Source organism: Phacochoerus africanus, chromosome 7 (assembly GCF_016906955.1).
Source record: "Phacochoerus africanus isolate WHEZ1 chromosome 7, ROS_Pafr_v1, whole genome shotgun sequence".
Classification (NCBI taxonomy): Eukaryota; Metazoa; Chordata; class Mammalia; order Artiodactyla; family Suidae; genus Phacochoerus; species Phacochoerus africanus.
The window spans coordinates 69,403,732-69,429,588 of record NC_062550.1 but is presented as its reverse complement, the minus strand read 5'-3'; the positions used below and the strand labels follow the sequence as shown (position 1 = coordinate 69,429,588).

General features: G+C 50.4%; 1 protein-coding gene across 1 annotated transcript in view; it reads left to right on the top strand.

Annotated features, from left to right (window-relative positions):
• KCNA6 (potassium voltage-gated channel subfamily A member 6) overlaps positions 1–25,085 on the top strand; it is a 34,258-nt gene extending 9,173 nt beyond the window's left edge. The window contains exon 2 of the mRNA XM_047787777.1: positions 24,704–25,085. The gene's annotated coding sequence lies outside the window, so the exon portion shown is untranslated. The remainder of the gene's footprint in view (positions 1–24,703) is intronic.
• Positions 25,086–25,857: the final 772 nt, after the last annotated feature.

Sequence of the window (25,857 nt, the reverse complement as noted above, 5' to 3'; positions counted from 1 at the left end):
CCTCTGTCACAGGTGCAGGGAGCGCAGACAGACCCCGGCTCCTTGGCGAGAGCAAAACCCACATCCCCGAGGAGCCTGCAGCCGCACTGTCTGCTGCGATGCTATTTTTGACACGCTTGCTCGCTCCCAGGACTTGACAACCGCTGTCTCCAGGAGACAGACAAACCCAGCTCTTGGCAGCAGAGCCACTTTGCTTTGGAAAAGAACAGAGGAAGACAGTCTGGCGGCGGGAGGGGTGGGGACCCCGCCTTCCCTCTCCTCCAGGAGGCCAGCACCCGGGCGTCGGGGTCGTGGATCTGAGGTTAGGGCACCGCTCCCACTGGGACATCCATCCTCCCCTCCTGGAAAGTGGTCCTAACGCGAATAAGAAGGGCACCATTCATTTCAAAAAGCATCTGAAACGCCCTCATTGCTTTCAGACATCGTGTCCTATAACAGAGGTTAGGCGTCTGGACTCTGGAGCCAGACTGTCTGGGTTCAGATCCCACCTCTGCCACTGAGCTGCAGGAGGACCCTGGGCAAATTCTTGAACCTTCCAGGCCTCAGTTTCCTTCTCTGTCAAATGGGACATACTAAGAGGGGCCATCTCACAGGGCTGCCTGCAGGATTAGATGTGTGGATATAGGTACAGCATCTATGCAGCATGCAACACCATTTAACGCTGTGGTGACAGTGTGCTCTGTAGCCACATCTAAGGCGGATACAAGGTTGGTATTATGCTCAGTGTTGGTGTCCTTGGACAACAAGAGCCGTAGGTAGGCAAGGCATTGTTTTCCTCTTTGGCAGAGGGGACAGTTGAAGCTCAGGGGGCAGGTTCACGGGCATCGCGTGGCCCCTCACCCTCAGGGGAGATGTGATGAGCAGAGGGCAGACAGGGTCTGCTTGGCACCCACAGTCCAAGAGAATGAATCCGTGGCCCCTGAATGTGTGCAGGGCTTTTATTTTCCTGCCACGTTGTCTTTTTGATAGAAAACCAGTAGGCGGCCTGTGCTCTTTTTCTTCCGGGCTCTGAAAGCTCATGACTGCACCAACATCTTTCAAGAAGGCCTTTCTTCACTCTGTCACATCTTAGCATCCTTAGGTGCTAGAGCTTCCCTCACACACTTCCTCGCACCTTCATCCTTGGGACAAATGCAGGGTCTCACAGCTAACAGAACCCATAAGCTGGACTCAGATCAGGGTTTTCCTACACTGTTCTAGCGACTTTCAAGATCCCACATCCCTGGTCCTCGCTCTCAGCATCCCTCATTGCTCCCTGGCCACCTTCAGGTCCCTGTGCAGGTGGGGTACCTGTGGCATCCTCGGGTGTGGCCAGCTTCCCTTTCTCCTTTCAGGCAGAGGATACGGGAGGCTCCAGAGTCAGAAGAAGCGGCTCCCTGACTCCTGTGGGTTTCCGTCTGCTTCCACTGTGGCTGGAGGAGCAGGGGCCGCACCGGGGACCCCCACTCAGGCCAGAACACTATAGGTGCCCTCAGCTCCTTCCCACCGCCACCACCACGGCATCCTCTGGGGGACCCAGCCTAGGGTGGGGCGACGGGACCACCCTTCCCATTCCAAATTTCAGGCTTCCCGGCTTCCTTGCTTTTGGAGTCAGAGAGCTTGGGTCTGAACCCAGTTTGTTAGCTGCACCTCACCTAAACCCCTCCAGCCTTCAGTTTTGTCGTCTGCAAGATAAGGGGGTGAATTCCGCTTACCCCACCCAATTGTTCTGAGCCTGCAAGTTCAAAGGTTTAGCAGCACAGCCCAGCTTTCCCCTTTGCCAGGCAGCCGAGGGTGGCCTCAGCGACAGAGATCCACCACTGGGGGTGCAGCTGGAAAAGCACCACCTGTACCTTCAAAAGATGCGGTGGCAGTGGCAGCGGGGTGGGGTGGGGTGTCTCCAGCTGACTGCAGTTTTGTTCTTTGAAACCAATGTTTAAATGAAAATGACCTAAAAAGAGACTCAGGATAGCAAGCTTCTGAACTGGAAGGCCCTTGGCCGGAAGGATTCACAGGAGAATCTTTAAAAATAAATTGCCCTGAAGATGTGATTTGTTATCTAGGAGGTAATCTGAGTATGTCTTTAAGAACACGATGGATAGACCTGTAGTCTTTTTTTCACTGCTTCCAACCAGAAAACAAGGAGGAGTGTCACTTAGCCCTTGCTGTGAGACCCAGGATTGGGTAGGGCTGTCTCCAGGGTCACAGATGGACAGATGAGAGAGCTGGAAGGGGTCGTGAGTGTCCCCTTGTGTGAAGGAGGGGACCGATGTGGACGAGAGGCAGGACTAACTGGGTCACACAGGCAGTTGAGGCAGAGCTGAGCCCAGGACCACATGTTCTGACTCCAACGCAAGTGTATTTTCCCATGGAAAATGGAAGCCTAAGGATTATGCAAAACATCTTTTAAAACTCCAGCTTTAGGAAGTTCCCTTGTGGCGCAGTGGGGGGTTTAGGATCTGGGGTTGCTGCAGCTGTAGTGCAAGTTGCACCTGAAGCACAAGTTCAATCCCTGGCCCGGCAACTTCCATGTGCTGTGGGTGCAGCCAAAAAAATAAATAAATAAGTAAATCAAACCAAGGAGTTCCAGTTGTGGTTGGGTGGTAACGAATCCGAATAATATCTGAGAGATTGCGGGTTCGATCCCAGGCCTCACTCAGTGGGTAAGGATCCGGTGTTTCTGTGAGCCGTGTTATAGGTCGCAGACAAGGCTCAGAGCCCGTGTTGCTGAGGCTGTGGTGTAGGCCGGCAGCTGCAGCCTGGGATTTGACCCCTAGCCTGGGAACCTCCATAGGCTATGGGTGCAGCCCTAAAAAAGAAAAGAAAAAGGGAAAAACAAAACAAAACCCCAAACAAACAACTTTAGGAGTTCTCTTGTGGCATGGTGGGTTAAGGATCCCGTGTTATCACTGCAGTGGCTCAGGTCCCTGCTGTGGCAATGGTTCGATCCCTGTCTTGGGACCTTCCATATGCTGGGGGTGCAGCCAAAGCAAAACAAAACAAAACGTAATTTATTTCCTACCCAACCAAACTGCTTAGCAGAGCTGTCCAGGAGGAAATGGAATTAGTGCTTTTTCGTTTCACCCTTTCCTCTGACTTTCCAGGGGCCAGAGGCAGCAGGCCAAGCTCAGAAATCCTTCATCAGGCAGCCAACTCTGGGATTTTGAGGGAAGGGCCTGTAAGCGTTACTCTCGTGTGGACAGGAGGTACGTTTGTGCTGGACAAAGAGAGGCTCGTGGCCAGCTCTGGCCCATGCAGCCAAGCCCTGGGCATCTAATCTCCCTGACTCAGAGATGCTCGAACCTTCTAGGGCTTCACGTTTTCTGTGAAATTTAGTGATCCGCTGCAGGAAACTGGCCTAGATTAGAAACCAGGAAAGCAGGAGGGTTTTTTGGAGACATCTGTATGTTATAGAGGAAGAAAGAAAACCGGAAGCTTGGCCCCTTACCTAGCACTGTGGACTTCTGGTGCCCTGGGGAACAGAAATCCACTTCTAGACTCTTCTCCGTATTGGGTTGCCCTGGGAGAGAAAAGAGACGTTCCTGTTGGCTTCCAGAGAGCTTATAAATCACAGGGGGCGGGGGTCAGGGAGGATGAAGTTTCCATAGGCCGTCGTCGGAGCTGAACCCTAAATCAGGCCAGGGGTCGCCAGCCGCGTTAAGGCACTTTGACAGCGCTGGGAAGAGGGAAGAGTCTGGCGTGCTGTGGGGAGAGCTTGTGGCCCACACAGGACTGCCTTCTGTCCTTCAGGGGATGGGTCACGCTGGCCAGGAGCAGCTTGCGTGTGTGCACGTGGGGAGCCCAGGTTCTCACTCACCCCCAGTCTTCCTGGTAGTTCTGCTCTGCTCATCTGGAAATATGTTGGCTCTGTTCCATTCCATTCTATTCCATTCTATTCTCTTCTACTTTATTTTATTCTATTCTATTCTACTCCATTTTATTTTATTTTAATTTATTTCATTCTATTCTATATTCTATTCTGTTCTACTCCATTTTATTTTATTCTATTTTACTTTATTTTATTCAATTCTATTCGGTTTTAATTTTTATTTTTTTCTGCTTCTGCACCCCCCGGTACATGGTTTTACACATGTGCAAAATTCCAAATAGCAATCACAGAGCATATACCCTGAGACTTCGCAGGTCACCCCTGATGAGATGTCCAGAATCGGTGACATGTGGGCCAACTACGATGTGACATTAGCTCAGATCCAGCATTGCTGTGGCTGTGGTGTAGGCTGGCAACAAAAGCTCCAGTTCAGCCCCTAGCCTGGGGACTTCCATATACCATGAGTGCGGCCCTAAAAAAAGAAAAAGGCAAAGAAATATTGGACAAGACAATTGCATTTCAATAAAGCTGGGAATGAATGAAAAAAAAAAAGAAAAAAATTCAAGAAATGCTGAAAGATTTCACATGCAGACCTGGATTTTGGTTTTCTTTTGGAAAACTGTGGCTTCTGCGTTTGGTCTCCTGGCTCTTGCATTTCAGTTTTCTATCATCAGTCAGAGGTGCTGAGCACGGCTGCCCCTTCGGAAGGGTGGGTGCTCTTGCTGTGCCTGCAGAAGCTGGAGCCTCCTCCCATTTTCACTGTGCCCACAGCGTTGGGTTGCTTGTAGGAGGAAGTCAGCTCCCTGTGTGTGCATTTCTGCACCATGTAGGGACAGCTACATCCAGCCTCCTTCAGCTGGTGACCCATGGACTCTGTGTGGCTGCTCTGTGGCTGTGATGGCGTTGAGTCCCAGGGGACTGTTAGATGGGGTGGGAGGAGGGTGCTGTCAGCGAGGTAGTTGGCGCTGGCTGCCTGGGGAGGAGATAGTCTCCACTCCAGACAAGAGGCAGTTGTGTGGCTGCAGGCGATCAGGGGCCTCTTGGCAAAATCAAGGACCCGAGGTGCGTGTTCAGTTACAAGGGAAGGTGTGTGAGCAGTGAAGGGTTTCAGTCTAACACAATGCCAATGACCACAAGGCCGGTTGCGGTGTTTGGATATTTCCAACTTGAGGGTGCCTTCCTGCTTCGGTGATGTCAGGTAAATTGATGTCACCTGTACCTGCTGCCTGGGACGGGGAGAGATGAGATCGGGCGTTCCTAAGTGGGACCTCGAGGCTTTCCAGGGCCATGCTTGGCCCCCAGCACGGGCTCAGCATCTCTGGGCTATCTGGGACATCACAACGTCATGGTCCATGTCACATCCCTGCTTGCCCCTCTTCCTAGATTCCTCCCCAAAATGTCAGCTCTCAGGGGACCCTCGAGTCTGGAAGGTTTATTGGCGGAAAGTTACATGACTGTAGAGTTAGAAGCATGTCCAACATCATCGCCTTGGGAGAGAAATAAGAACGTCTCTCCTCTTTTCATTGCTTGATGTGTGATTTCATTACAGTGTTTCAGGGCTAGAGTTCGAGCAGGGAGTCTCAAAAGCCATCTGAGCAAACGTCAGCTCAAAATCCTTAGGATTCCAAGAAATGGGCGAGAGTTCAGGCTGGTCATCCCACACTGGGGACAGCATTCTCTTCTGAAAACTCAAATTTAAAAGGATGCTATAGGAGTTCCCGTCGTGGCGCAGTGGTTAACGAATCCGACTAGGAACCATGAGGTTGCGGGTTCGGTCCCTGCCCTTGCTCAGTGGGTTAACGATCCGGCGTTGCCGTGAGCTGTGGTGTAGGTTGCAGACGCGGCTCGGATCCTGCGTTGCTGTGGCTCTGGCGTAGGCCGGTGGCTACAGCTCCGATTGGACCCCTAGCCTGGGAACCTCCATATGCCGCGGGAGCGGCCCAAGAAATAGCAACAACAACAACAACAACAACAAAAAGGATGCTATAACCCTTTTCCTTCCCCTCCCCCACAAATACTTGCTGCTTCCAGGAGTGTGGAAGAAATGAATTCAGGTCGGGCTTAAAGGAAATGCATCACGGATCTTTCACCTTAATGCTTGTCTGCCTCACTTTTTCTAATAGACGCACCTCTAAAAAGGTGCTAGTTGGGGTTCCTGTGGTGGCTCAGTGGTAATGAATCTGACTAGTATCCATGAGGATGCGGGTTCCATCCTTGGCCTCACTCAGTGGGCTAAAGGATCTGGTGTTGCTGTGGCCGTGGTGTAGGCCGGCAGCTACAGATCCAATTCCACCCCTAGCCTGGGAACCTCCATGTGCCTTGGGTGTGGCCCTAAAAAATGATGTGTGTGTGTGTGTGTGTGTGTGTGTGTGTAAAAATAATGGACTCATTTCCTATCCGAGGTGCTTTTCAGTAGAAGAGGGCCTTTTCACATTTAAAAATCACAATATAGCTAAACTTTCATGAGCATATCTAGTCTGTAATGAAATGAAGTTCAACTAATTGGTGGTTTACTTCCTACAGTCAAAATTCCTTCCTCCAATGGAAGGAAAAGGAATGAGCTAGTATTAGAGAGGGGGTTTGCTGCAGTTCCCAATGTGGCACAGTGGCTTAAGGATCTGGGGTTCTCTGGGGGTGAGGGTTTGATCCCCTAGCCCAGTGCAGTGGGTTAAGGATCCAGGGTTGCTGCAGCTGTGGCTCAGATGTGATCCCTGGCCTGGGAACTTCCATATGCCCCAGGGACAAGCTGAAAAGGAAATAAAAAGAAGGAGAAAACCAGGGGGATTGTTGACTAGATTTGAGAAAGAGCCTTTTTCTTCATTGTGCAAGTAGAGGATATTTTTCAAAATGTAGGTTTAAAAGTGGGAACTCTGGAGTTCCCATCGTGGCTCAGTGGTTAACAAATCCAACTAGGGACCATGAGGTTGCATGTTCAATCCCTGGCCTTGCTCCATGGGTTAAGGAGCTGTGGTGTGGGTTGCAGACGCGGTTCGGATCCCGAGTTGCTGTGGCTGTGGTGTAGGCTGGTGGCTACACCTCTGATTAGACCCCTAGCCTGGGAACCTCCATATGCCTCAGGAGCAGCCCTAGAAAAGGCAAAAATAAAAAAGGACCTAAAAGTGGGAACTCTGAGCAACTCTTTTACCATTTTCTCCCTTTCTCACTGCATTTTGACTCTTTAGGAGATGCATCTGAACGTGTGTGGCATTGCCTTTCCTCCACCTGTCACGTGTCAGGTGAGGCAGGATGGGATTGAGGAGGACACGGTTCAGAGCCCCTTGTCTCTGTTCACCCAGGCGGAAGGGGTGCCATCAGCCAAGCCGCAGTCAGCGCCCAGGGCTGCCCCCCTCCGGCTGTGCAACTGTATGGCCCTCAGGATGCTGGGGGCCTCTCTGAGCCTTGGTCTTCTTCTCTGTGACAGGGGGCGTGAATGTAGCCTCCCTTGCAGAGGTGGAATTTAATGAGATGATGCTGACGGGGTGCATTCCCCCGCCTGGCGTGTTGTAAGTATCCAGTGAGAGAGCGTTGCCATTTCCACGGTCTCTTTCTTTGCCTGCTTCAGTGGGGTACTGAGGCATCAGCGGGTCTCTGAAAACCGTCCAGCCTTTAGGAACAGTGGAAACCACTCAAAGCGCTCATCAGTCAGTCTTTTGGGAGATATGTGCATAAACAATAATAATAAAAATAATATTTATTGGAAAAAAAAAGGAGTTCCCTGACGGCTCAGGGGGTTTAGGATCTGGTGCTATCACTGCTGTGGCTCTGGTTACAGCTCTGGCAAGGATTAGATCCCTGGCCTGGGAATTTCTGCATGCTCAGGGTGAGGCAAAAAAAAAAAGAAAAAAAAACAAACCCAAACACAAAAATGTATGTCATAGTTTCTCTCACTTTGTAAATTTAGATTTCCTGGCCTAAGACTGACCACAATTCAGTGATTCAGTCATCAGATGCTTGGCTGTAAGAGAGGTGACTCATATCAGGGGGCTTAATGCCCATTTGAAAACTACTTCTGGGCTAAAAACACCAGTGGAAGAGATGATCCAAGGATCCTGATAAATTCCTTTAAAAAAACATAAGCAATTGGAGTTCCTGTTTTGGCTCAGGGGGTAAGGACCTGAAATAGTGTCTGTGAGGATGCGCGTTCTTTTCCTGGCCCCGCTCAGTGGGTTAAAGATCAGGATCCGGCATTGCTGCGAGTTGCAACATAAGTCCAGATGTGGCTTGGATCTCATGTTGCTGTGGCTGTGGTGGAGGCCTGCAGCTGCAGCTCTGATTCGACTCCTCGCCTGGGAACTTCCATAGGCTGTGTGTGGCCCTAAAAAGAAAAAGAATCACAAAACATAAGGAATGAGGCAACTTATCCTTTCAGAATCCCCGGGAGCAGTGAGAACCGTCCAGCTCACTCGGAAGTGAGTGAACGTGGAAAGCCCTGATGCAGCTCGTTACTGCCTGGCTCCCAGGCTGCCCTGGGATCGGGGAGTGAGTCCTCAAGAGCCTGCACGGGACCCAGGGGAGGCTGCCTTGAGTAGCCGGCAACTCATAAACGTGCCTTTGGTGATGTGTGTAGGGGTTGACATCCTTCCTTGCGATTCTAGCACAAGCTCATGGAAAATATGACTCAATTTACAGAGAATGTATTTCTTTACACAACATTGCAAGAATGTGTTTCATTTATGAGGAGGGCAGCTGAACCCACGTAATGATGACTCCGTAGAGAGTAAGATGGGGTGGCCTGGACTGAGCCTGGAGAGACGTCCAGGAGTCAGGGTTCTCCACCCTGCAGGGCCTAATTGTCCCAGGTCTGTTCTCTGAGACCTCAGAGAGAATCCCTAACCTAGACCCCTTCAAGGACATGTGTTTGAGCCTCACCGTTTTTGTTGTCAGGATGTTTTTCTCCTACCCGGTTACACATCTCCCAGGATACTTTAAACTTCCTTCCTCCTATTTTGCCTTCTACTGAAATAGGTGCTTAACCAACCGTATTACCTAGAATAGCTCCTTCTGCTGGTTTTTCAGTGTGATCTGCAGAGCACGGGTCCTCCAAGACATCCCCCCAGGCACCATGTTTGTTTTAGAAAGGCTTCCTCTTGGAGATACACAATTCATATGCATGTTGCATTAAAGGCTCTGAGAAGTCCTGCAGCAGATAAACCTATTTCACGTCTTAAACCAGTATTATTCAAATTATCATTATTTTTTTTGCCACAGATGCTCTACCTCTTTTTTGGGGGGCGGGGCAACTTCTATTCAGGTCCCACAAAAAATGGAATCCAGGGAATACATTTTGAGAAACCCAAAGAGGTCTGAAACTTCATTTTTTTGGTCTTTTTTTGTTAGGGCCACGCCTGAGGCATATGGAGGTTTCCAGGCTAGGGGTCCAGTTGGAGCTGTAGCCGCCGGCCTACACCACAGCCACAGCCACAGCCACAGCCACAGCAACGAGGGATCTGAGCCTCATCTGCAACCTACACCACAGCTCACGGCAACACTGGATCCTCAACCCACTGAGCGAGGCCAGGGTCAGACCCTCGTCCTCATGGATGCTAGTCAGGTTCATTAACCGCTAAGCCACAATGGAAACGCCTTGAAACGTCTTGTGATGGATTTGAGTCCTTGAAACCTCCGCCCTTTGAGTTTTTCTTGGATAGACTGTTGTGTAGCTAAGTGTTCCACACTCCTCTTGAGTTTGGGCAGAGGCTTGTAGAATTAGTGACTTGATAAGGCTCTGAATGATGTGACAGACATTCTCTCCCCTGCTGGCCCTTAAAATCTTCTTAAGTAGAAGTCTTGGAGAAAAAAATAACTGTGAGAGCTCTTATTTGTTTGAGATGGAGTTTCCGTTCTGCTTTGCCTGCAAATGTCCACACCTCAGATATACTTTGCTGACTGTCCAATTTCCATGCCTGTTGGTAACCAAATCAAAGACTGGGACTGGCATGGCTTTTTTTTTTTTTTTCCCCAAATGACATCACTGCACAATTGACCCTCCGAGGTGGCCATACGTATCCCCATTTTACAGATGAGGAAACCGAGGCTCAGCAAGGAGAAGCAACTTGCCTACAGCCCCACAGCTAGGAAGGGAAGGAGACAAAGTTTGCACCCAGGGCTTGATGCCTGCATAGAGAAGACTCAGAAAATGTTTCTGCCTCTGCTTGCTTCCAGCATGTGAGAGGTACTCTGGGAAGATCCTGAGTTTTTTTCAGGAAGAGGGAAAGGCCTTTGCCTGCAGTATGAGGCCATGAGTTCAGGTCCCAGCTCTTGCAGGACATGCCTTTCTCTTCACAGGTACTTTCCCCACTAAACCGGGCCTTTGACTGAAAACGTTCCAGAATAATCTTGACTGGAATTCCTTTTGTGGCTCAGCTGGAAATGAATCTGACTGGCATACATGAAGATGCAGGTTTGAACCCTGGCCTCGCTCAGCGGGTTAAGGATCCGGTGTTGCTGTGAGCTGTGGCGTAGGTCGCAGACAAAGCTTGGATCCTGAGTTGCTGTGGCTGTGGTGGAGGCTGGTGGCTATGGCTCCAATTCGACCCCTGGTCTGGGAACTTGCATATGCCACAGGTGTGGCCCTAAAAGAAAAGAAAAGAAAAAAAAAAAAGGAGCCTTGACTAATCATCATGTTTATAAAATCTTATTTGCCATCTGAGCAGGACAGAAAGAAGCACAAGCAGTGAGCTCTAAGTAACCAGGGTTTTCAGGCTCCTTCCCTGTTTTCCTAAATACCGTTTTCAGGGTGGCACTCTGGCTGTCTCTGGGGGTACTTCAGGTGCCAGCTCCTCCTGGTTGGTCCTGATTTCTCCGGAGCTGGGATTAAGTCCCCCAGGAAGCCCTTTCTTTTTTCTTTTTCTTATTTTTGCAACCACCCCTGCAGTGGCATATGGACGTTCTGGGGCTAAGGGTCAAATCGGAGCTGCACCTGCCGACCTACACCACAGCCACAGCAAGTCAGGATCCAAGCCGTGTCTGCGACCTACACCCCAGCTCACAGCAACGCCCGATCCTTAACCCTCGGAGCGAGGTCAGGGACTGAACCTGCATCCTCATGTACATTATGCTGGCTTCTTAACCTGCTGAGCCACAACGGGAACTGGAGACATTCTTGGTGTTCCCGAGGGCCCTTACCTCTGACTCATCTTTGCCCAAGCCAGGAGAGGCCTGATGCTCTTGTCTGCTCCTCAACCCGCTGGTCCGGGACTACGTTCTTTCTTCCCTGCTTTCTCTGTGCTCAGAGACAGAAGGCGAGAGGATGTATTTGCTCTTGACTGTTGATGCCTTTGGTCTGCTCCTTTTCCAGACTTCTTAGGCTGGCAGGAGGAGTTTCTGCTCACTGAAGGCTTCTTTCATCTTTAAATCCACCCAGAGTCAGGACGAGTGGGCTGTGGGGAAGGCGAGGGTGACGTTTAATTAATTCTGGGTTGGTCGCTACCTTGCCGTGACCCTGAGTAGGTCGTCTGCCTGGCACTGGGCAGACCCTAGCTGGTGGTGGTATTCTTTATCCAGGTGTCTCTCTTCAGCTGTGCAGTGAGGTGGTTGGATTAGACAGTTTTTGAGCTTTTGCTTCAACTTCTGTGGCTGCTCAAGCCGATTCATTAAATGTACAGCTGAGTCCCTCGACAGCCTGGCCAACTTTATTGCTTGGCCTTTGCCCCCAGAGTGATCTTTTCCAAAGAGGGAGGGAGTTAACTACAATTTCGACTTTATATAGAATCACTGAATTTCAGAGGTCATCTCCTCCAGCCTCTTGTTGTATGAAGATCAGAACTTAATAGTTAAATATACACGGAGTAAGTTATGGCAACGTTTTGAAAATGTCCAAGTTTTTCATGTGACACCAAGTACGAGGAATCTCTTCCCTTTGCTTTTCTCCTGCTCTCCCTCCTTCCTTTCCTTCCTCCCTATTTTTCTTAGATGAGGTCTATCTTCATTATTAAGTGATTCCAGATCTTTTTTTGTTTCAAAGTAGCAGAATCACCATTCCTGGGTGTGGGCTGTGTCAACAGCTTGGCTTTAGAACTGGAAAGGCATTGGCACAGAAAGGCGCTTCTATATTAAGGAGAAGCAGGGGTTGCAGACCAGCAAGGATGCTGATCAGGAGCCTCTGTGTCTTTAGCTCCCCACTTGCAGAGGGAGCCTGGATGAAAGGCAAAGGGAAGAGAGTTGGTACAATGCTTTGGGATCCTCAAAGTAGAAGCTGGCTCTCTCCATCACTGGGAAAGGGCAGTGACCCCAAGGGCAGGCTCTGGATTGTGCACATGGGATGGCCATGTGGTGGCTCTGGATGGCAAAGTCCATATAACACTGCTCGTTCTGCTCAGTCCTTGGAGCTGGGGCTGCATATCCAGACCAGGGTCCCCACTGAGCCGAATCCCGATCCTGCACGGCTACACCAATCCCATGCCCTTTTTTTTTTTCCTTTTTTCTTTTTAGGGCAGCACCTGCAGCATATGGAAGTTCCCAGGCTAAGGGTTGAATCAGAGCTGCAGCTGCCAGCCTACACCACAGCCATAGCCACGCCAGACCCAAGCCATGTCTGCAGCCCACACCACAGCTCATGGCAGTGCTGGATCCTTAACCCACTGAGTGGGGCCAGGGATCAAACCCCCATCCTCATGGATACTAGTCAGGTTCATTACTGCTGAGCTGCAGTGGAAACTCCATCCCATGCTTTTTGACATTCATTCATCATCCTCAGCCCATTCCGTCTCTCCTCCTACTGCTGCAGGCTGTCCAGTAGAAGCCTGGACAGGGATGGAGAAAGCCTGAGTGGGCTCCTGGTGCCCTCTTTGACCTTGAGTAAATGACTTGAAACAAATGTTTTATTTACTGACTTTAAAGGTAGTGTCTGCTCATTATGCAAAATAAGTACAATTCAGAAAAGTATAAGGAAAAAAATGAGAGTCCTGTCATCCCACAACCGGACTTTCAGTGTCAGTATTTTGTTGTAGTTTTTTTCCAGACCAGCTGAGTCTCTGCATCTACACCTCTATTGAGATCCTCTTGTATTTCATCTAAAAAACTTTATATAATGTTTCTAATTGGCTTTTTGCCTTTTTTTTTTAAGGGCCTCACCTGCGGCACATGGAGGTTCCCAGGCTAGAGGTCCAATTAGAACTGTAGCCGCTGACCTACGCCAGAGCCACAGCAACACGGGATCCAAGCCATGTCTGTGACCTATACCACAGCTCACGTGAGGGAATGCTCGATCCTTAACCCACTGAGCGAGGCCAGGGATCGAACCTGAAACCTCATGGTTCCTAGCGGTTTCGTTTCTGTTGCGCCACGATGGGAACTCCTGTCTCTAATTTTCTCATGCAATTATTACCTACCCATCCTGCAGGCGCACCATCACTTTGGTAATGTATCCTGTATTATTAGACATTCAGATTGTTTTCTAACTTTTTCTTCTTCTAAATGATGCTACCATGAACATTTTTCACATACGTACATGTTTACATTGATGACTGTCCCCTTAGGTTGTACTCCTATGAGAGAGAGTCAAGGAGCATGAATAAATTGAGTAAATTATTTTCTTGGCCTCAGCTTTCTCGCCTATCATAAAAGAACAATGAACACAGCAGAAATTAACGTCAGAAATGAATGTCAGCAGACCCTGCCCCAGTATAGCATGTGCGGCCACGTGTCCTGACTCCTTTGCTCTCCTGGTGGTGCTATGCGAATCCCTACTCCATGGGAACCGCTGGTCCAGGGTTCCATGGCCAGCAAATGGGAGGCTGGGATAGCACCCCCAGGCAGTCCGGCTCCAGCATCGTCACTTTTAAATGCAGGGCTAATATTGCCCCGTGAGATGAGAGAACTAAAGAGAACATTCCCAGGGGCAGTGGTGGGTCCTGCATTATTCAGCACCACACCAGCCAGGTTCCCAGGTAGCATGGGTACCGGGATCCTTGAGTCCTCTTCAGCCCCCCCCCACTTTGTGTGTTTACTGAGGTTGGTGTGTGTGAGAGTGTGTGTGCGTGTTTCTATGATCTCAGATGATGGAACAGAACCAGCAGAGAGAATGTGACACAGAAAAGCCTGGCCGATCTATTGGCCAAATGACAAATGCTGCTAATCTGTGCTGCTTGTTATGGATAATGCATCACAGTGTCCTCTTGAGCTTAAGGCTCTCAGCCTCTGTGGCTGGGACATTTGTCACTTTATAATTGGGCTGTCACCTGGTGGAGCAAGAATGGGATAGGACATACCATCCAGCGAGACCCTGACCTAGAAGCACCTGGGTGCACCTGTTCCCCAGGGAGGGGCACATACCCTCCCTGAGCGGCTTTGCCCGCGCTGTCCAGAACACGTGACACCCGCGGGTGAGATATTCATCCTGCAGGGAGGAGGGAATTGATGGGCTGGTCCCAGAATGATGCGTCCAGGCTGCCCTGCTCCCTGTTCAATACAGGGGTTGCCTGGCCTCCTAGAAGGTCTGATGCAGGTGATCTGGGAGAAGCCTGGGATCTGCTTTTCTAAGACACGTCCACTACCTGACTATCTTCAAGAAACAGGGAGTGGGGGGGCCTAGGTCTTGGATCTCCACCTTTCCCGGGGCTTTGGGGTCACCTGAGAAGGTTTTTGAAAAGTACCGCTTCCTATACCCTGTGCTGTCTTAACGCCTCCCCTCTCCCTCCTGTAATTTGAATCACTGATGGAAGGTGGAGTTGAGGGTGCAGCATATTTAAAAAGCTTCTCAAGAGATTGTAGCATCCGCCACAGCTGGGGACCCCTAGTCTAAGAGGCTGTGGTGACGATTTGATGCCTTTCCATTTAAGTCCCCTTCACATGTCACAAAGCTCTTTCACAGCTGAACTCACAACTATCCAAGTTAGCAGAGTGGGCATTTTTCTGATTTTTCTTGGCCCAGAAAGATTGCATGAGTTGCCTAAGGTTGCGCAGCTTCTCTGTCAGTCACAGCAGAGGTTCTCGGCCCAGTCCAGCCCCATTGTGCCAGGCCCTATGGAGAAGGGCAGCCTCCCTCCCCCAAGGACCCTCCAGGATGGAATCAGCGTAGCCTCCAGCATCCACATCCCTTCTACCGAGGCTGCTCTTCCTCCCCAGGGGGCCTCCTTGTGAAATGTGCCAGCGCATCTCTTCCCCAAGCTCTGCCCCACGTAACAGATAATGACCCGGAGGGACACAGCTACCTGACCCTTGGCCCCAGACCAGCCCTTCACCGCTGACCCTCTGCATTAGTGTCCAGCAGGAGCCAGCAGAGATGCCTCCAGCAGCAGCGGCTGCCCTGGCTCCCTCCCCTTCCTCCCAGCTGTCGCCCCCATCCCAATTCTCCCTCCCACCCTACCCCCAGGGTAGCCTTCAGGCCCACCTAAATCCCTCCTGTAGCCCCTGCAGGGGTGAGCCTCCCCTCCAGACATCCAGACTGGTGCTTTACAAGGTAGAAGAGGGAGAGGAAATCCGAAGCAGGTACCTGTACACGCCTCGTCCCCGTCTTCCACCCAGCAGTCAGCTCTGACTCAAACTCTTCCCCCGACTGGAAGCAACGGCTTCTGTTTCTTTTTACTCTTCCTCTCCTTGGGCAAACCTCTTTCCTCGCACAGGCTGTGTTCTGGACCGGCTCCCAGCGACTGCAGGCTCTGTCTGGGTCAGAATTCTGCAGCCTCGGTCCCTGGGACACTGGAGGGCGGGGTTTTGCGTCAAGGCACTGCAGGCCCCGGAGGAGGTGCAGGTGTGGGTCCCCCGCTTCTCTTCACCTGTGCAGCAGCCTTAGGACAGGTGACGCTCCTCACCACCTGGCAGACATCTGCTGCAGTGCCCTTCTCCCTTGGGCCTGCCCGCTGGGTGTGGTTAATTGATTTGGGGGGTTGGTGTGGAGAGTCAATCAATGTCCTGACTTTTGATCCCGCAGGACCAACTTTCAGGAAAGGCATGTCCTCTGCTAGCAAGGCTGGCCCCCGCCCCCGACCCCTCGTGTCATACCACAGCTCTGCGGCTTTTTCTGCTGGAGGAGAGGATTGGGAAGGAGAGGAAGGTGGATGACATTAATGGGTGCTCCTTTCCCAAAACATAGGCAGCAAAGCCATCATTCTCGGGCCCGGAATGGCTGGCTTGGTGGATCTTTACCATTCTTATTGAATGTCATCCCATTGAAAGGTTATTAGTGGGTCCAAGAACCCATCACTGTTGCCCCCTTAACTGCCCCATCACCCACCAAGCTGAGCCTCTGGCAGCCAAGTTGGTGCTATCGAACCTCCTCTTCCTAACAGTGGGGATCGGAAGCGTCTGGAGGGGCCAATGTGAGCTGCTTTTCTAGAAGCTGTTAGTTGGGACAGAAGGTCCTACTTCAGCCTGGGGTAGTCTCTCTACGGAAGAGGTGAAAAGCCGCTCAACCATAGCAGCTGGAGGGGGTCTGGTCCATCATCCAGCCTCCTTTTCTTATTCTACGAATGAAAAACGTTGGAGTTCCCATTGTGGCTCAGCAATAATGATCCCGATTTGTATCCATGAGGATGCAGGTTTGATCCCTGGCCTCACTTGGTGGGTTGCTGTGAAGTGTGGTGTAGGTCGCAGACATGGCTTAGATCCCCTGTGGCTGTGGTGTAGGCTGGCAGCTCCAGCTCCAGTTTGCCCCCTTGCCTGGGAACCTCCATATGCTGTGGGTGGGGCCCTAAAGAGACAATACCTACATACCTAAAATTGAAGTCTGGCGATAACACTTGATTAACACTTGATAGGCCCAAGGCCTCATGGCTTTGGTGGCTGCTTTATGACAGGGCTGGGTCTGATGTCTGATGTTCACCCACTCGCTCTCGGCTAAGATGCAACGCCTCTACAGCTAGGCTCCTGTGAAACAAGCATGCAGCGCGGACCCTGATGAAATCATAGTCTCCCGGCACCGCGTGGGGGCGTCGTGGACAGAGCGCGGACTTCCCTATCGGACTGAACCGGTTCAAATCCTCCTCTCACTCACGAGCGTTGAGACCTCAGACACCTTTCTCTCTACAACACAGGGATCATGGCACTGAGTTTTCTAATGGAGCTGGGATCTATTTAGCCCATGAGCATTGCTCAGCAAAAGCAAGAAGGCTCCTTGAACAAAATGAACAATAGCTGCTCTGTGCTTGAATGCTGTAGCTGGTTTGGTTCTAGTTTGGGAATTATCGGGTGCCTTTGTGTTCAGAGCTGGGAGCAGAAGACAGGGGCTTCCTTTTGCCTGGTCTCCAGGCCCTGAGGGGGACGGCCCTGTGCAGAGCTTGGCTGTCACCCTGCAGCCCGTCATCATTCCTCTGAGGCCCCGGCAGCACAGATGGAGCGGGGGATGGGGCAGTGTGTAGCAACTAGAAGAAGCAGGTGCCTCTCTTACTCTGCTTCCAGGCTTCGGAAGTCCATTTAGCCTACAATCCAATTAAAGGCCTGCTCTGCGACCCCACCCCAGGCCGGCAGGAAGCCCGCTGGGTAAGAGAAAATGAAGGTCACAGGGATGCACAAGTGGATAGAGATTCTTCTGGCCTGGGCACTTCCAAGGTCACTGGCATTGGCCTGGTGGCCCCTGAGACAATGAGCCTTTGAGAGGCTTCTGGAGCTTGGCTACAGGGGACAGTGGCTTGTGCCAGGTCTGCCTCGTGACCTCGTAGAATGAATTTTGCCAGCTGCCTTGAGAGAGCGCTTCTTCTGGTAGGTGTCTTTCATGCCCTGAATCACCACATCTGAGCTCACTTCCCGGCCATTCACCTGTTCCCAGGACAAATCCCTATGGAGCAGCCATCTTTCCAGGGCCCGAGAGGATGCTGCCTTTCTCTGTCTCCCCTCATACCCCCATCTCTCTGAGTCTCACACCTCCTTCAAGGACCACCTAGCACCTGTCCTGCTTCATGAGGCCTCCATATGGGGGGACAGGCCCACTCACTGTGTCCCTAGAGGGGTGACCTTGTATCGCTCTGCAAATTACTGTGCTTCAGATTCAAATCCTTTCCACAGACACAGATATTGCCAGCCCCTCACCTCAAAGAGTTGACAGCCTGGTTGAAAATGTCTTAAGTTCAACGGGCCTGTCATTTCCTTGAAGGCAGGGGCCTCATCTCATCTTTTCAGCCCCCAGCAGTGCTCTATCTGGGAGCTGACAGTGATGGCATCGAAGAGTGGCATTTCAAAGTAACCCCCCCGCCCCCCCCCAAAAACCTTGGAGCTCCTGTTGTGGCCCAGCAGGTTAAGAACCAGACTAGTAGCCATGAGGACGTGGGTTTGATCCCTGGCCTCCCTCAGAGGGTTAAGAATCCGACGTTGCTGTGAGCTGTGGTGTGGGTCGAAGATGTGGCTTAGATCTGGCATTGCTGTGGCTGTGGTGTAGACAGGTAGCTGCAGCTCCGATTTGACCCCTAGCCTGGAAACTTCCATATGCTGCACATGTGGCCCTAAAAAGAAAAACCAACCAGCAAACAAAACCCCAAACCCAAAGAACATTTATTATCTCAGAACGTGGAGCCTTGAGGAGGGACGGCTCTGGGGACTGGGCAATCAGGTGGCTCTTTCTCTGTCATTAATTTCAAAACTTAGGGGTGATGACGGAAAGATGTTATCAGAATCCGGGTTCTTGTTCATGGCAGTCGAAGAATGAACTCCGTGAACACACAGGCAGCAAGCAAGCAAAGTCTTTATTACAGGAAAGCAAAGAGCTCCCTGGGCTGCTGGGAGGGGGAGAAGCGCCCCCTTCTTTATTGTCCTATAGGGGTTTTTATCTCTTAAAGGTGGGGGGAGGTACCAATGTGGGGTCCAGAAAAATGTGGTTTTCTCCCATTGACCCTGCCCAGTTACCTCCATCAGTCCTGGTCCAATAGGGGTTCTAGGCGTGGAAATGTCCCGTGGAAGTTTTATGGTTTCTTTGTCCTTTTCTTTCCTTAGACTAAGTCACCATTCCTCTCATTCCTTTTCTATCAGTTGAGGAGTAGGCTGGAGAGTTGTGTTCCTATAGTAAACAAGGCCTGTGGGGAAGGCTCATTGCCTATAATAAAACAAGGCCAGTGGGGGTGTTACTCCCTGGAGCCCTTAAGCCACAAAAGTTAATCAATATCCATATCAAAGAATGTATCCAGCCCATGTTCCTACACTGACTCCCCGAGTTAATATCTTGTTAATATCTTGCCTCCGGGGTTGAAACAACAGACATTATTTTTGGCTTCCAGTTTTGATGACCTGTTCAGCAGGTCAGCAGTTTAGGCTGGGCTTAGCCCAGGTGCAAGATGCCCTCCTGTGCTGGGAAGATGTGGAGTGGAGGTGGAGTGGGGCGGGCATCACCATCCTGCTGACCTCAGGCGTGTGGGATTCCCACACCCCATGTCTCCTGGCCATGCTGGCTCCCTTGACCCTCTCCAGGAGCCAGAGAAGCCCTCCTTCAGGCTGCTGGGACAGGTGGAAAGGAAGCGCATCTCTTTCGTTCCTAGAAATACCTGCATCAAATATTCAGGGCTGCCAGGAAATCATCAAGGAGAGACACTGGATCAAGTAGAGAGAGGCAGGAGGAAAAGCTTTGCCCACCAGCCTCCATCCCTCCAGGCTTCCGCCAGTGCCCACCTCCCACCTCTGCTCTCTTGAGCACCTGTCGCATTGATAGGGATTGAGTAGGATGTTACACAGGTAGTCGCGGAAGCAGGTAGAGAGGGAAACCTAGGGAATTTGGGGAGACCACTGTAAGTTAATAATTGAATAATCGCTCAAGAAAGCCATCAGGAGTTCCCGTCGTGGCGCAGTGGTTAACAAATCTGACTAGGAACCATGAGGTTGCGGGTTCGGTCCCTGGCCTTGCTCAGTGGGTTAAGGATCCGGCGTTGCCGTGAACTGTGGTGTAGCTCGCAGACGCGGCTCGGGTCCCGCCCAAGAAATGGCAAAAAGACAAAAAAAGGAAAAAAAAAGAAAGCCATCAGAACGAAGCAGGCTTACTGCAAATAAAAGCATGAGATGTGCATGAGACATGCCTCAGGTCATTACCCTTCGGACCCAGGGCAGGCGTTTAAGGACTGCCCTTCTGCTGATTTGAATAACCAGCTTGACAGTCCTAGTCTGACCTTATAGGGTCAAAAACTCTCTTACCAGATACGAAGGAGGAGCTACTACTGGAAGAAAGAGAAAGAGGTGGTCTTTTCACACCCCCACTCCCCTCGGATTATAAAATTGTAGCCTGCCTGATCCCCGGGGGGCAGAGCCTCCTCGCTTGCCTGATCACCTCTCTCACCAGTGTCTTATCTCAATAAATCTATTTCTTGCTGATCCCTTTGTCTCTCAGTGAATTCCTTCTGCACTGAGGCACAAAAACCTCAACCTCAATAAGTCCAGACAGCAGGTGAGTGATTCTAATGTGAAAACCGTGGGTTCAAGGCCCAGCCTGGCTTTTGGCTGGGTTTGAGTCCCAGAATGTGGGTTCAGGTCCCAGTCTGGGTTCTGGGTAGGGTCAGGTCATAAGTGTTGTCAGTTTCAGCATCATAGCATCCGCGCGCGTGTGAGAGGCTGCAGGAATTATTAAGGGCGCTGTCGGTGGGTGGAGGCAGAATCCGAGGACAGGAAAAGGACTTCCCTTGACCTCTGACTGCTTTGCAGTCTAAATGAACCATGGTTCAATGATCCAGGTGACTCGGTCACCTCTGGAAAGGGGGAACTTTTTTTTTTTTTTTAATCAATTTGCTATTGGCCTGGCTGACTTTGGAGGGTCTCACCTCTCTGTTGTCCTCAGTTTCTGGGGAGGGATGTTGTTACTGAGAGAAATAGCCAACGAGGTGAACTGCACACGGAATGTCAGGTCATAGGTAAGAGCGCATGACTCCTTTTACTAAATGTTCACATATTTAAAAGAAGCATCAACGATGTTTTGGAAACTTGGTAATTCCTTTGTCTCCGATCTGCACGTGGACATAGCTCACATCCAGCTCAGACGGTGTAAAAGACTGCGTCTTTATAGAGTGGAAAATGTCCAGGTGTCCAGTTAATTTCATGGATGGAGTTGACTTCGATTAATGCTTTGCAGAGTGTGTGATACGGAGGGGCTCACTCAAGTGAGCCCCAAACTTACTTTCTGATCTCGATCGTTGCTGGGAAATTAGAGAAAAATGGTAGTATTGAGGGGATTTCCTCCACTCACTTTAAACAAAGCTCTGTTTGTGTGCTTTTCCTGTGCTTGGCTTCAAATCAGAGCTATTTGTGGGAAGTTCAGCTTTCTATGAGTTATTTTAGCTCAACTGGTAGTGAACCCAAGCCCGGTAAAGGAATTCTGTCTGCAATAGCAGACGAGAATTTAGAATTCTGAGTCTAGACTCGAGAGGAATACGGCGCAGTGGCATACTCCTGGTGGTGTCTTGGTTTCCCAGTTCTATCCATCTAGCTGTGTAATTTTTGGGTAGTTATATAAACTTGAGGAGCCTCAGGTTCCTCATTTGTGAAACAGAAAAAGACGAGTGGGCTTATTCAGGAAATAATGTATTTAACTTGAACGTGGTAAGTGATGAATAAAATGTAGGTATTATTTTAGCAAGGCTAGAACTTAGGTGTTGGCGGTTCTATAATTAATTGTGTCCAGTTAGCTTTCTTTTGGTTACAAGAGACTAAAAATCTGGCTAAAATCCCACTTAATCAAAAAGGGAACTCTACTAAACCTTCGTCTAAAATTGTCCTTCAAGGAGTTCCCCTTGAGGCTAGTGGTTAACCAATCCGACTAGGAACCATGAGGTTGCAGGTTCAATCCCTGGCCTTGCTCAGTGGGTTAAGGATCCGGCGTTGCCGGGAGCTGTGGTGTAGGTTGCAGACACGACTCGGATCCCACGTTGCTGTGGCTCTGACGTAGGCCGGTGGCTACCCCTTGGTTGGACCCCTAGCCTGGGAACCTCCATATGCCGCAGGTGCGGCCCTAGAAAAGGCGAAAAGACAAAAAATAAATAAATAAATAAAATAAAATTGGGCTTCAAGAAGTTCCTGTTGTGGCACAGCAGAAACAAATCCAGCTGGTATTCATGAGGATGTGAGTTCAGTTCCTGGCCTTGCTCAGTGAGTGGGGATCTGGTGTTGCCATAAGCTGTGGTGTAGGTCACAGACATGGCTTCGATCCAGTGCTGCGGGGGCTGTGGCGCAGGCTACCAGCTGTAGCTCCAATTTGACCCCTAGACTGGGAATTTTCATATGCTGCAAGTGTGGCCCTAAAAAGAAAAAAAAAAAAGATAGTAATAATAAAAAAATAAAAATAAAATTGGGCTTCAGGGATTTCCCTGGTGGCTCGGTGAGTTAAGGATCCAGTGTTGTCACTGCAGTGGCTCTGTTGGCTGCTGTGGTGTGGGTTCCATCCCTGGAGGGGAAACTTTCTTGTGCTGCAGGTGCAGCCAATAAATAAATGTTTAAAACTGGGCTTTGACTGACAGAGATACCACAGAGGAGGCCGAAGCTTGGAAGATTTAGGGGTTGAATGACTTCTTAGCAGGGCCACCAAAGTTAGCAAATAAAAGCATAGAAAGCCCAGATAATTTACTAAATAGCTCCAACTCTTGAATTTTTTAATTTATTGGAAAAAGCTGAATATGAGACATTTAGGCTGTCCTAAGAAGGCCAATGCAGGAATCGAGACAAAATCATTAAATACAGGACATATCCTATATATACAGGATGCCTGGTAACCCTCCTCTTTATTTTTTATTTTATTTTATTTTATTTTATTTTTTCATCTTTTTGCCTTTTCTAGGGCCACTCCCATGGCATATGGAGGTTCCCAGGGGTCTAATCAGAGCAGTAGCCACCAGCCTACACCACAGCCACAGCAACGCAGGATCTGAGCCGCTTCTGCAAACTAGACCACAGCTCACAGCAACGCCAGATCCTTAACCCACTGAGCAAGGCCAGGGATGGAACCTGCGACCTCATTCCTAGTTGGATTCGTTAACCACTGCGCCACCAAGGGAACTCCAACCCTCCTCTTTAGATTTAGGTTATTTCTACCCCTGAAATTCTACCCTTACCTATAAATGGTGTTTTCAGCTAGTGCTATTAGACTTAATTTCATTCTCATATCAATTAAATTAACCACTGCCTGTGCTGGAAAATTCAAGCTAAGTCTAAGGTCCATAATATATTACTTGGAAATAATAAAATCCTTTTTTAAAATCGGCCTTCAGGTATAGCGTGATCCAGGAAGTAAATTTTTTCATCTCTCTCTCTCTTTTTTTTTTTTGTCTTTTTGACATTTCTAGGGCAGCTTCTGTGGCATATGGAGGTTGCCACCCAGGTGATGAATCAGAACTGAAGCCGCCGGCCTACTCCAGAGCCACAGCAACGCGGGATCCGAGCCTCATCTGCTACCTACACCACAGCTCACGGCAATGCCGGATCCTTAATCCACTGAGCAAGGCCAGGGATCGAACCTGAAACCTCATGGTTCCTGGTCGGATTCGTTAACCACTGAGCCACGACGGGAGCTCCTATAGTTCCCTATATTATACAGTAGGTCCTTGTTGTTTATCTATTTTGTTTATTTTTTGGCCCCGCCCACGGCTTGTGGAAGTTCCCTGGCCAGGGATCAAACCCACACCACAGCAGTGACTGAAGCTGCTGCAGTGACAACCCAGATCCTTAACCTGGTGCACCACAAGAGAGTTCCTCTATTTTATGTATAGTAGTGTGTATCTGCTAATCCCAAACTCCTATTTTATCCCTCCCCCCTTTCCCCTTTGATAACCATAAATTTGTTTTCTATGTCCGTGAGTCTGTTTCTGTTTTATAAATAAGTTCATTTGTATCGTATTTTAGATTCCACATATATGTGATATCATATGATATTTGTCTTTGACTTCACTTAATATAATAATTTCTAGGCTGTTGCTGCAAATGGCATTAATCATTCATTTTTTATGGCTAAGTTGTATTTCTCTGTGTATATGTACCACACATTCTTTGTCCAGTCCTCTGCTGATGGACATTTAGGTTGCTTCCATGTCTTGGCTGTTGCATATAGTGCTGCAGTGAACACTGGGGACCCTGTATCTTTTTGACTTCGATTAACTTCTCCTCTTTTGACTGAGTGGCAGAGGGGTAGGTGTTTGGCTTTGTTAGATGGAGCAGGAGACCTGAAAAAGTGTGTCTAACTGCAGCCCTAGTCCCTTCTTGAAGGACCTTACAGGTAGGTTATGGGGACATGCCACCACATCTGTGTGGATGAGCAGGGGCTTGGCTTTGCTAGCCCAGGGCACAGTAGAGGCAGACCTTGAACTTTGGGCTCCAAATCTCACATACTTTCCAATAAAAACAATGATGCTTACTGCCACATGGAACAGGCCATGAAGGCTGAAGGAAATCAGGGAAGAGAAAAATCAGTCATGTTGATGTGGCCAGAGAGGCTTACAGGGGCCCTGGGGCTGGACCTAGAGGAGTCGGGGGACTGTGGATGGTGGGGGAGAGGCAGGAGCTTCTGGTGGGCAGATGAAGGGGGAGCTGGGCGGTGGCAAGAACTCTGTCACGGAGGGAGGGTACGCCCGATACACCGAGGGTTGAGATGGACTCTGGGACCCAGGCAGACGGGGGAGGCACCAGAGAGAAGGGGACCCCGCTGGTCAGTTGTATGAAGCTTCACTTTGCTGGGCCTGGAGATTGAGCTTGGACTTGATTCTTGGGGGACAAAGGGGCCATTAAAGGTAACCATATCTAAAGGACCAGGGATATAAAAGCAGCTTCTGCAGGAGCCACTTCAGGGCCTGAGCAGCTGCTGATGGGTTGCGGGGACCCTCATGGGGCCTGTAAGGAGAGAGGGTCTGGGTTGGGGAAACCAGGGAGCCCAGGAATGGGGCCAGATGGGGGCCACTATGCAAAGGAGCCAAAGAAGGAGGCCCAGTCCTTCCCAGGCGTCTCGGGCCCCCTCCTGAGGCAGCCCAGCCTCTCATCGCTAACCCACCTTTTCTTCTGATTCATCCGTGGCAGGGGAGAAGGGAAGAGGCTGGAGCAGAGGTCCAAGCCTGGAGACCTACACTTGCCTTTCTGATAGTGGCTGGACAAGGAGAGCCTGGACCCTTAACTTCCACGGATGAGACCTGCTCCTTGGGCCAACTGGCCTGCCCCCTCTCCAGTGGTCTCCCACGTGCCAGGACCAGGCTGGAAAAAGCTGGGACAGGACCCACTGGCCTTCAAAGTTGGGGTCCAGGATGTTGGGGTGAGGCTGGGGGCAGAGAGGTGGAAGCTGATGGTGCGGATAAAAGATACCAGGGGTCAAAGGATGCGGGCCAGTGCATGGCCATCCTGCAGGCCCATCCAGGAAAAGGATGGCTGTGAAGTGCGAACAAATAAATTCATGAGGAGTCTTGGAGGCGCTGTGTTTCGCTGTGTGGAACCATCATGAAGTTAAGCAGGCATGGCAATTAGTTGTAACAAAGACAGCCAGGTATCGAAGGTGCCAGGGCACCCAGCCCGCTTCCCGCGTGCCAGCCACAGTTCATCAGATAAGGTACTTGGTTACCCACTGTGATGACCCCACCTTGGAAAGGGGATGTGTTTTCAGGAGGTAAGATGTGTTGCCTGTGGTCCAGGAATGGTCTGCCTCTTATAGACCTGCCTGCAGCAGATGTCAAGGGCAAGAGACTGGCTTCCCCACGGCCCGGGGGATGCCATCTGCAGGGTCTCTCAGGACAGCAGGGGCTTCTTTCTAGTGTGTGATTCCCTCCACGCCTGGCCTGTCCCTGGGGAAGAGAGAGCAGGCTCTACTTCTGGGAAATCCCTCCTCTTCACCCACCTCCCTCCCTCCAGAGTCCTCCCAGGGTGCTCTGGGGGAGGGGACCTTCCCACTAGTGGCCACTCAGCCGAGTATCTTTTCCTCTTGGTGACAAAATGCTGATTTCTTCTTTTTAGAGCCGCACCCACAGCACATGGAGGTTCGCAGGCTAGGGGTTGAATTGGAGCTGCAGCTGCCGGCCGATGCCACGGCCACAGCAACTCGAGATCCAAGCCGCTTCTGTGACCTACACAGCAGCTCACAGCAATGCTGGAACCTTAACCCACCGAGGGAGGCCAGGGATCGAACCCGTGTCCTCATGGACACTGCGTCGGGTTCTTAACCTGCTGAGCCACAATGGATGAGCCAC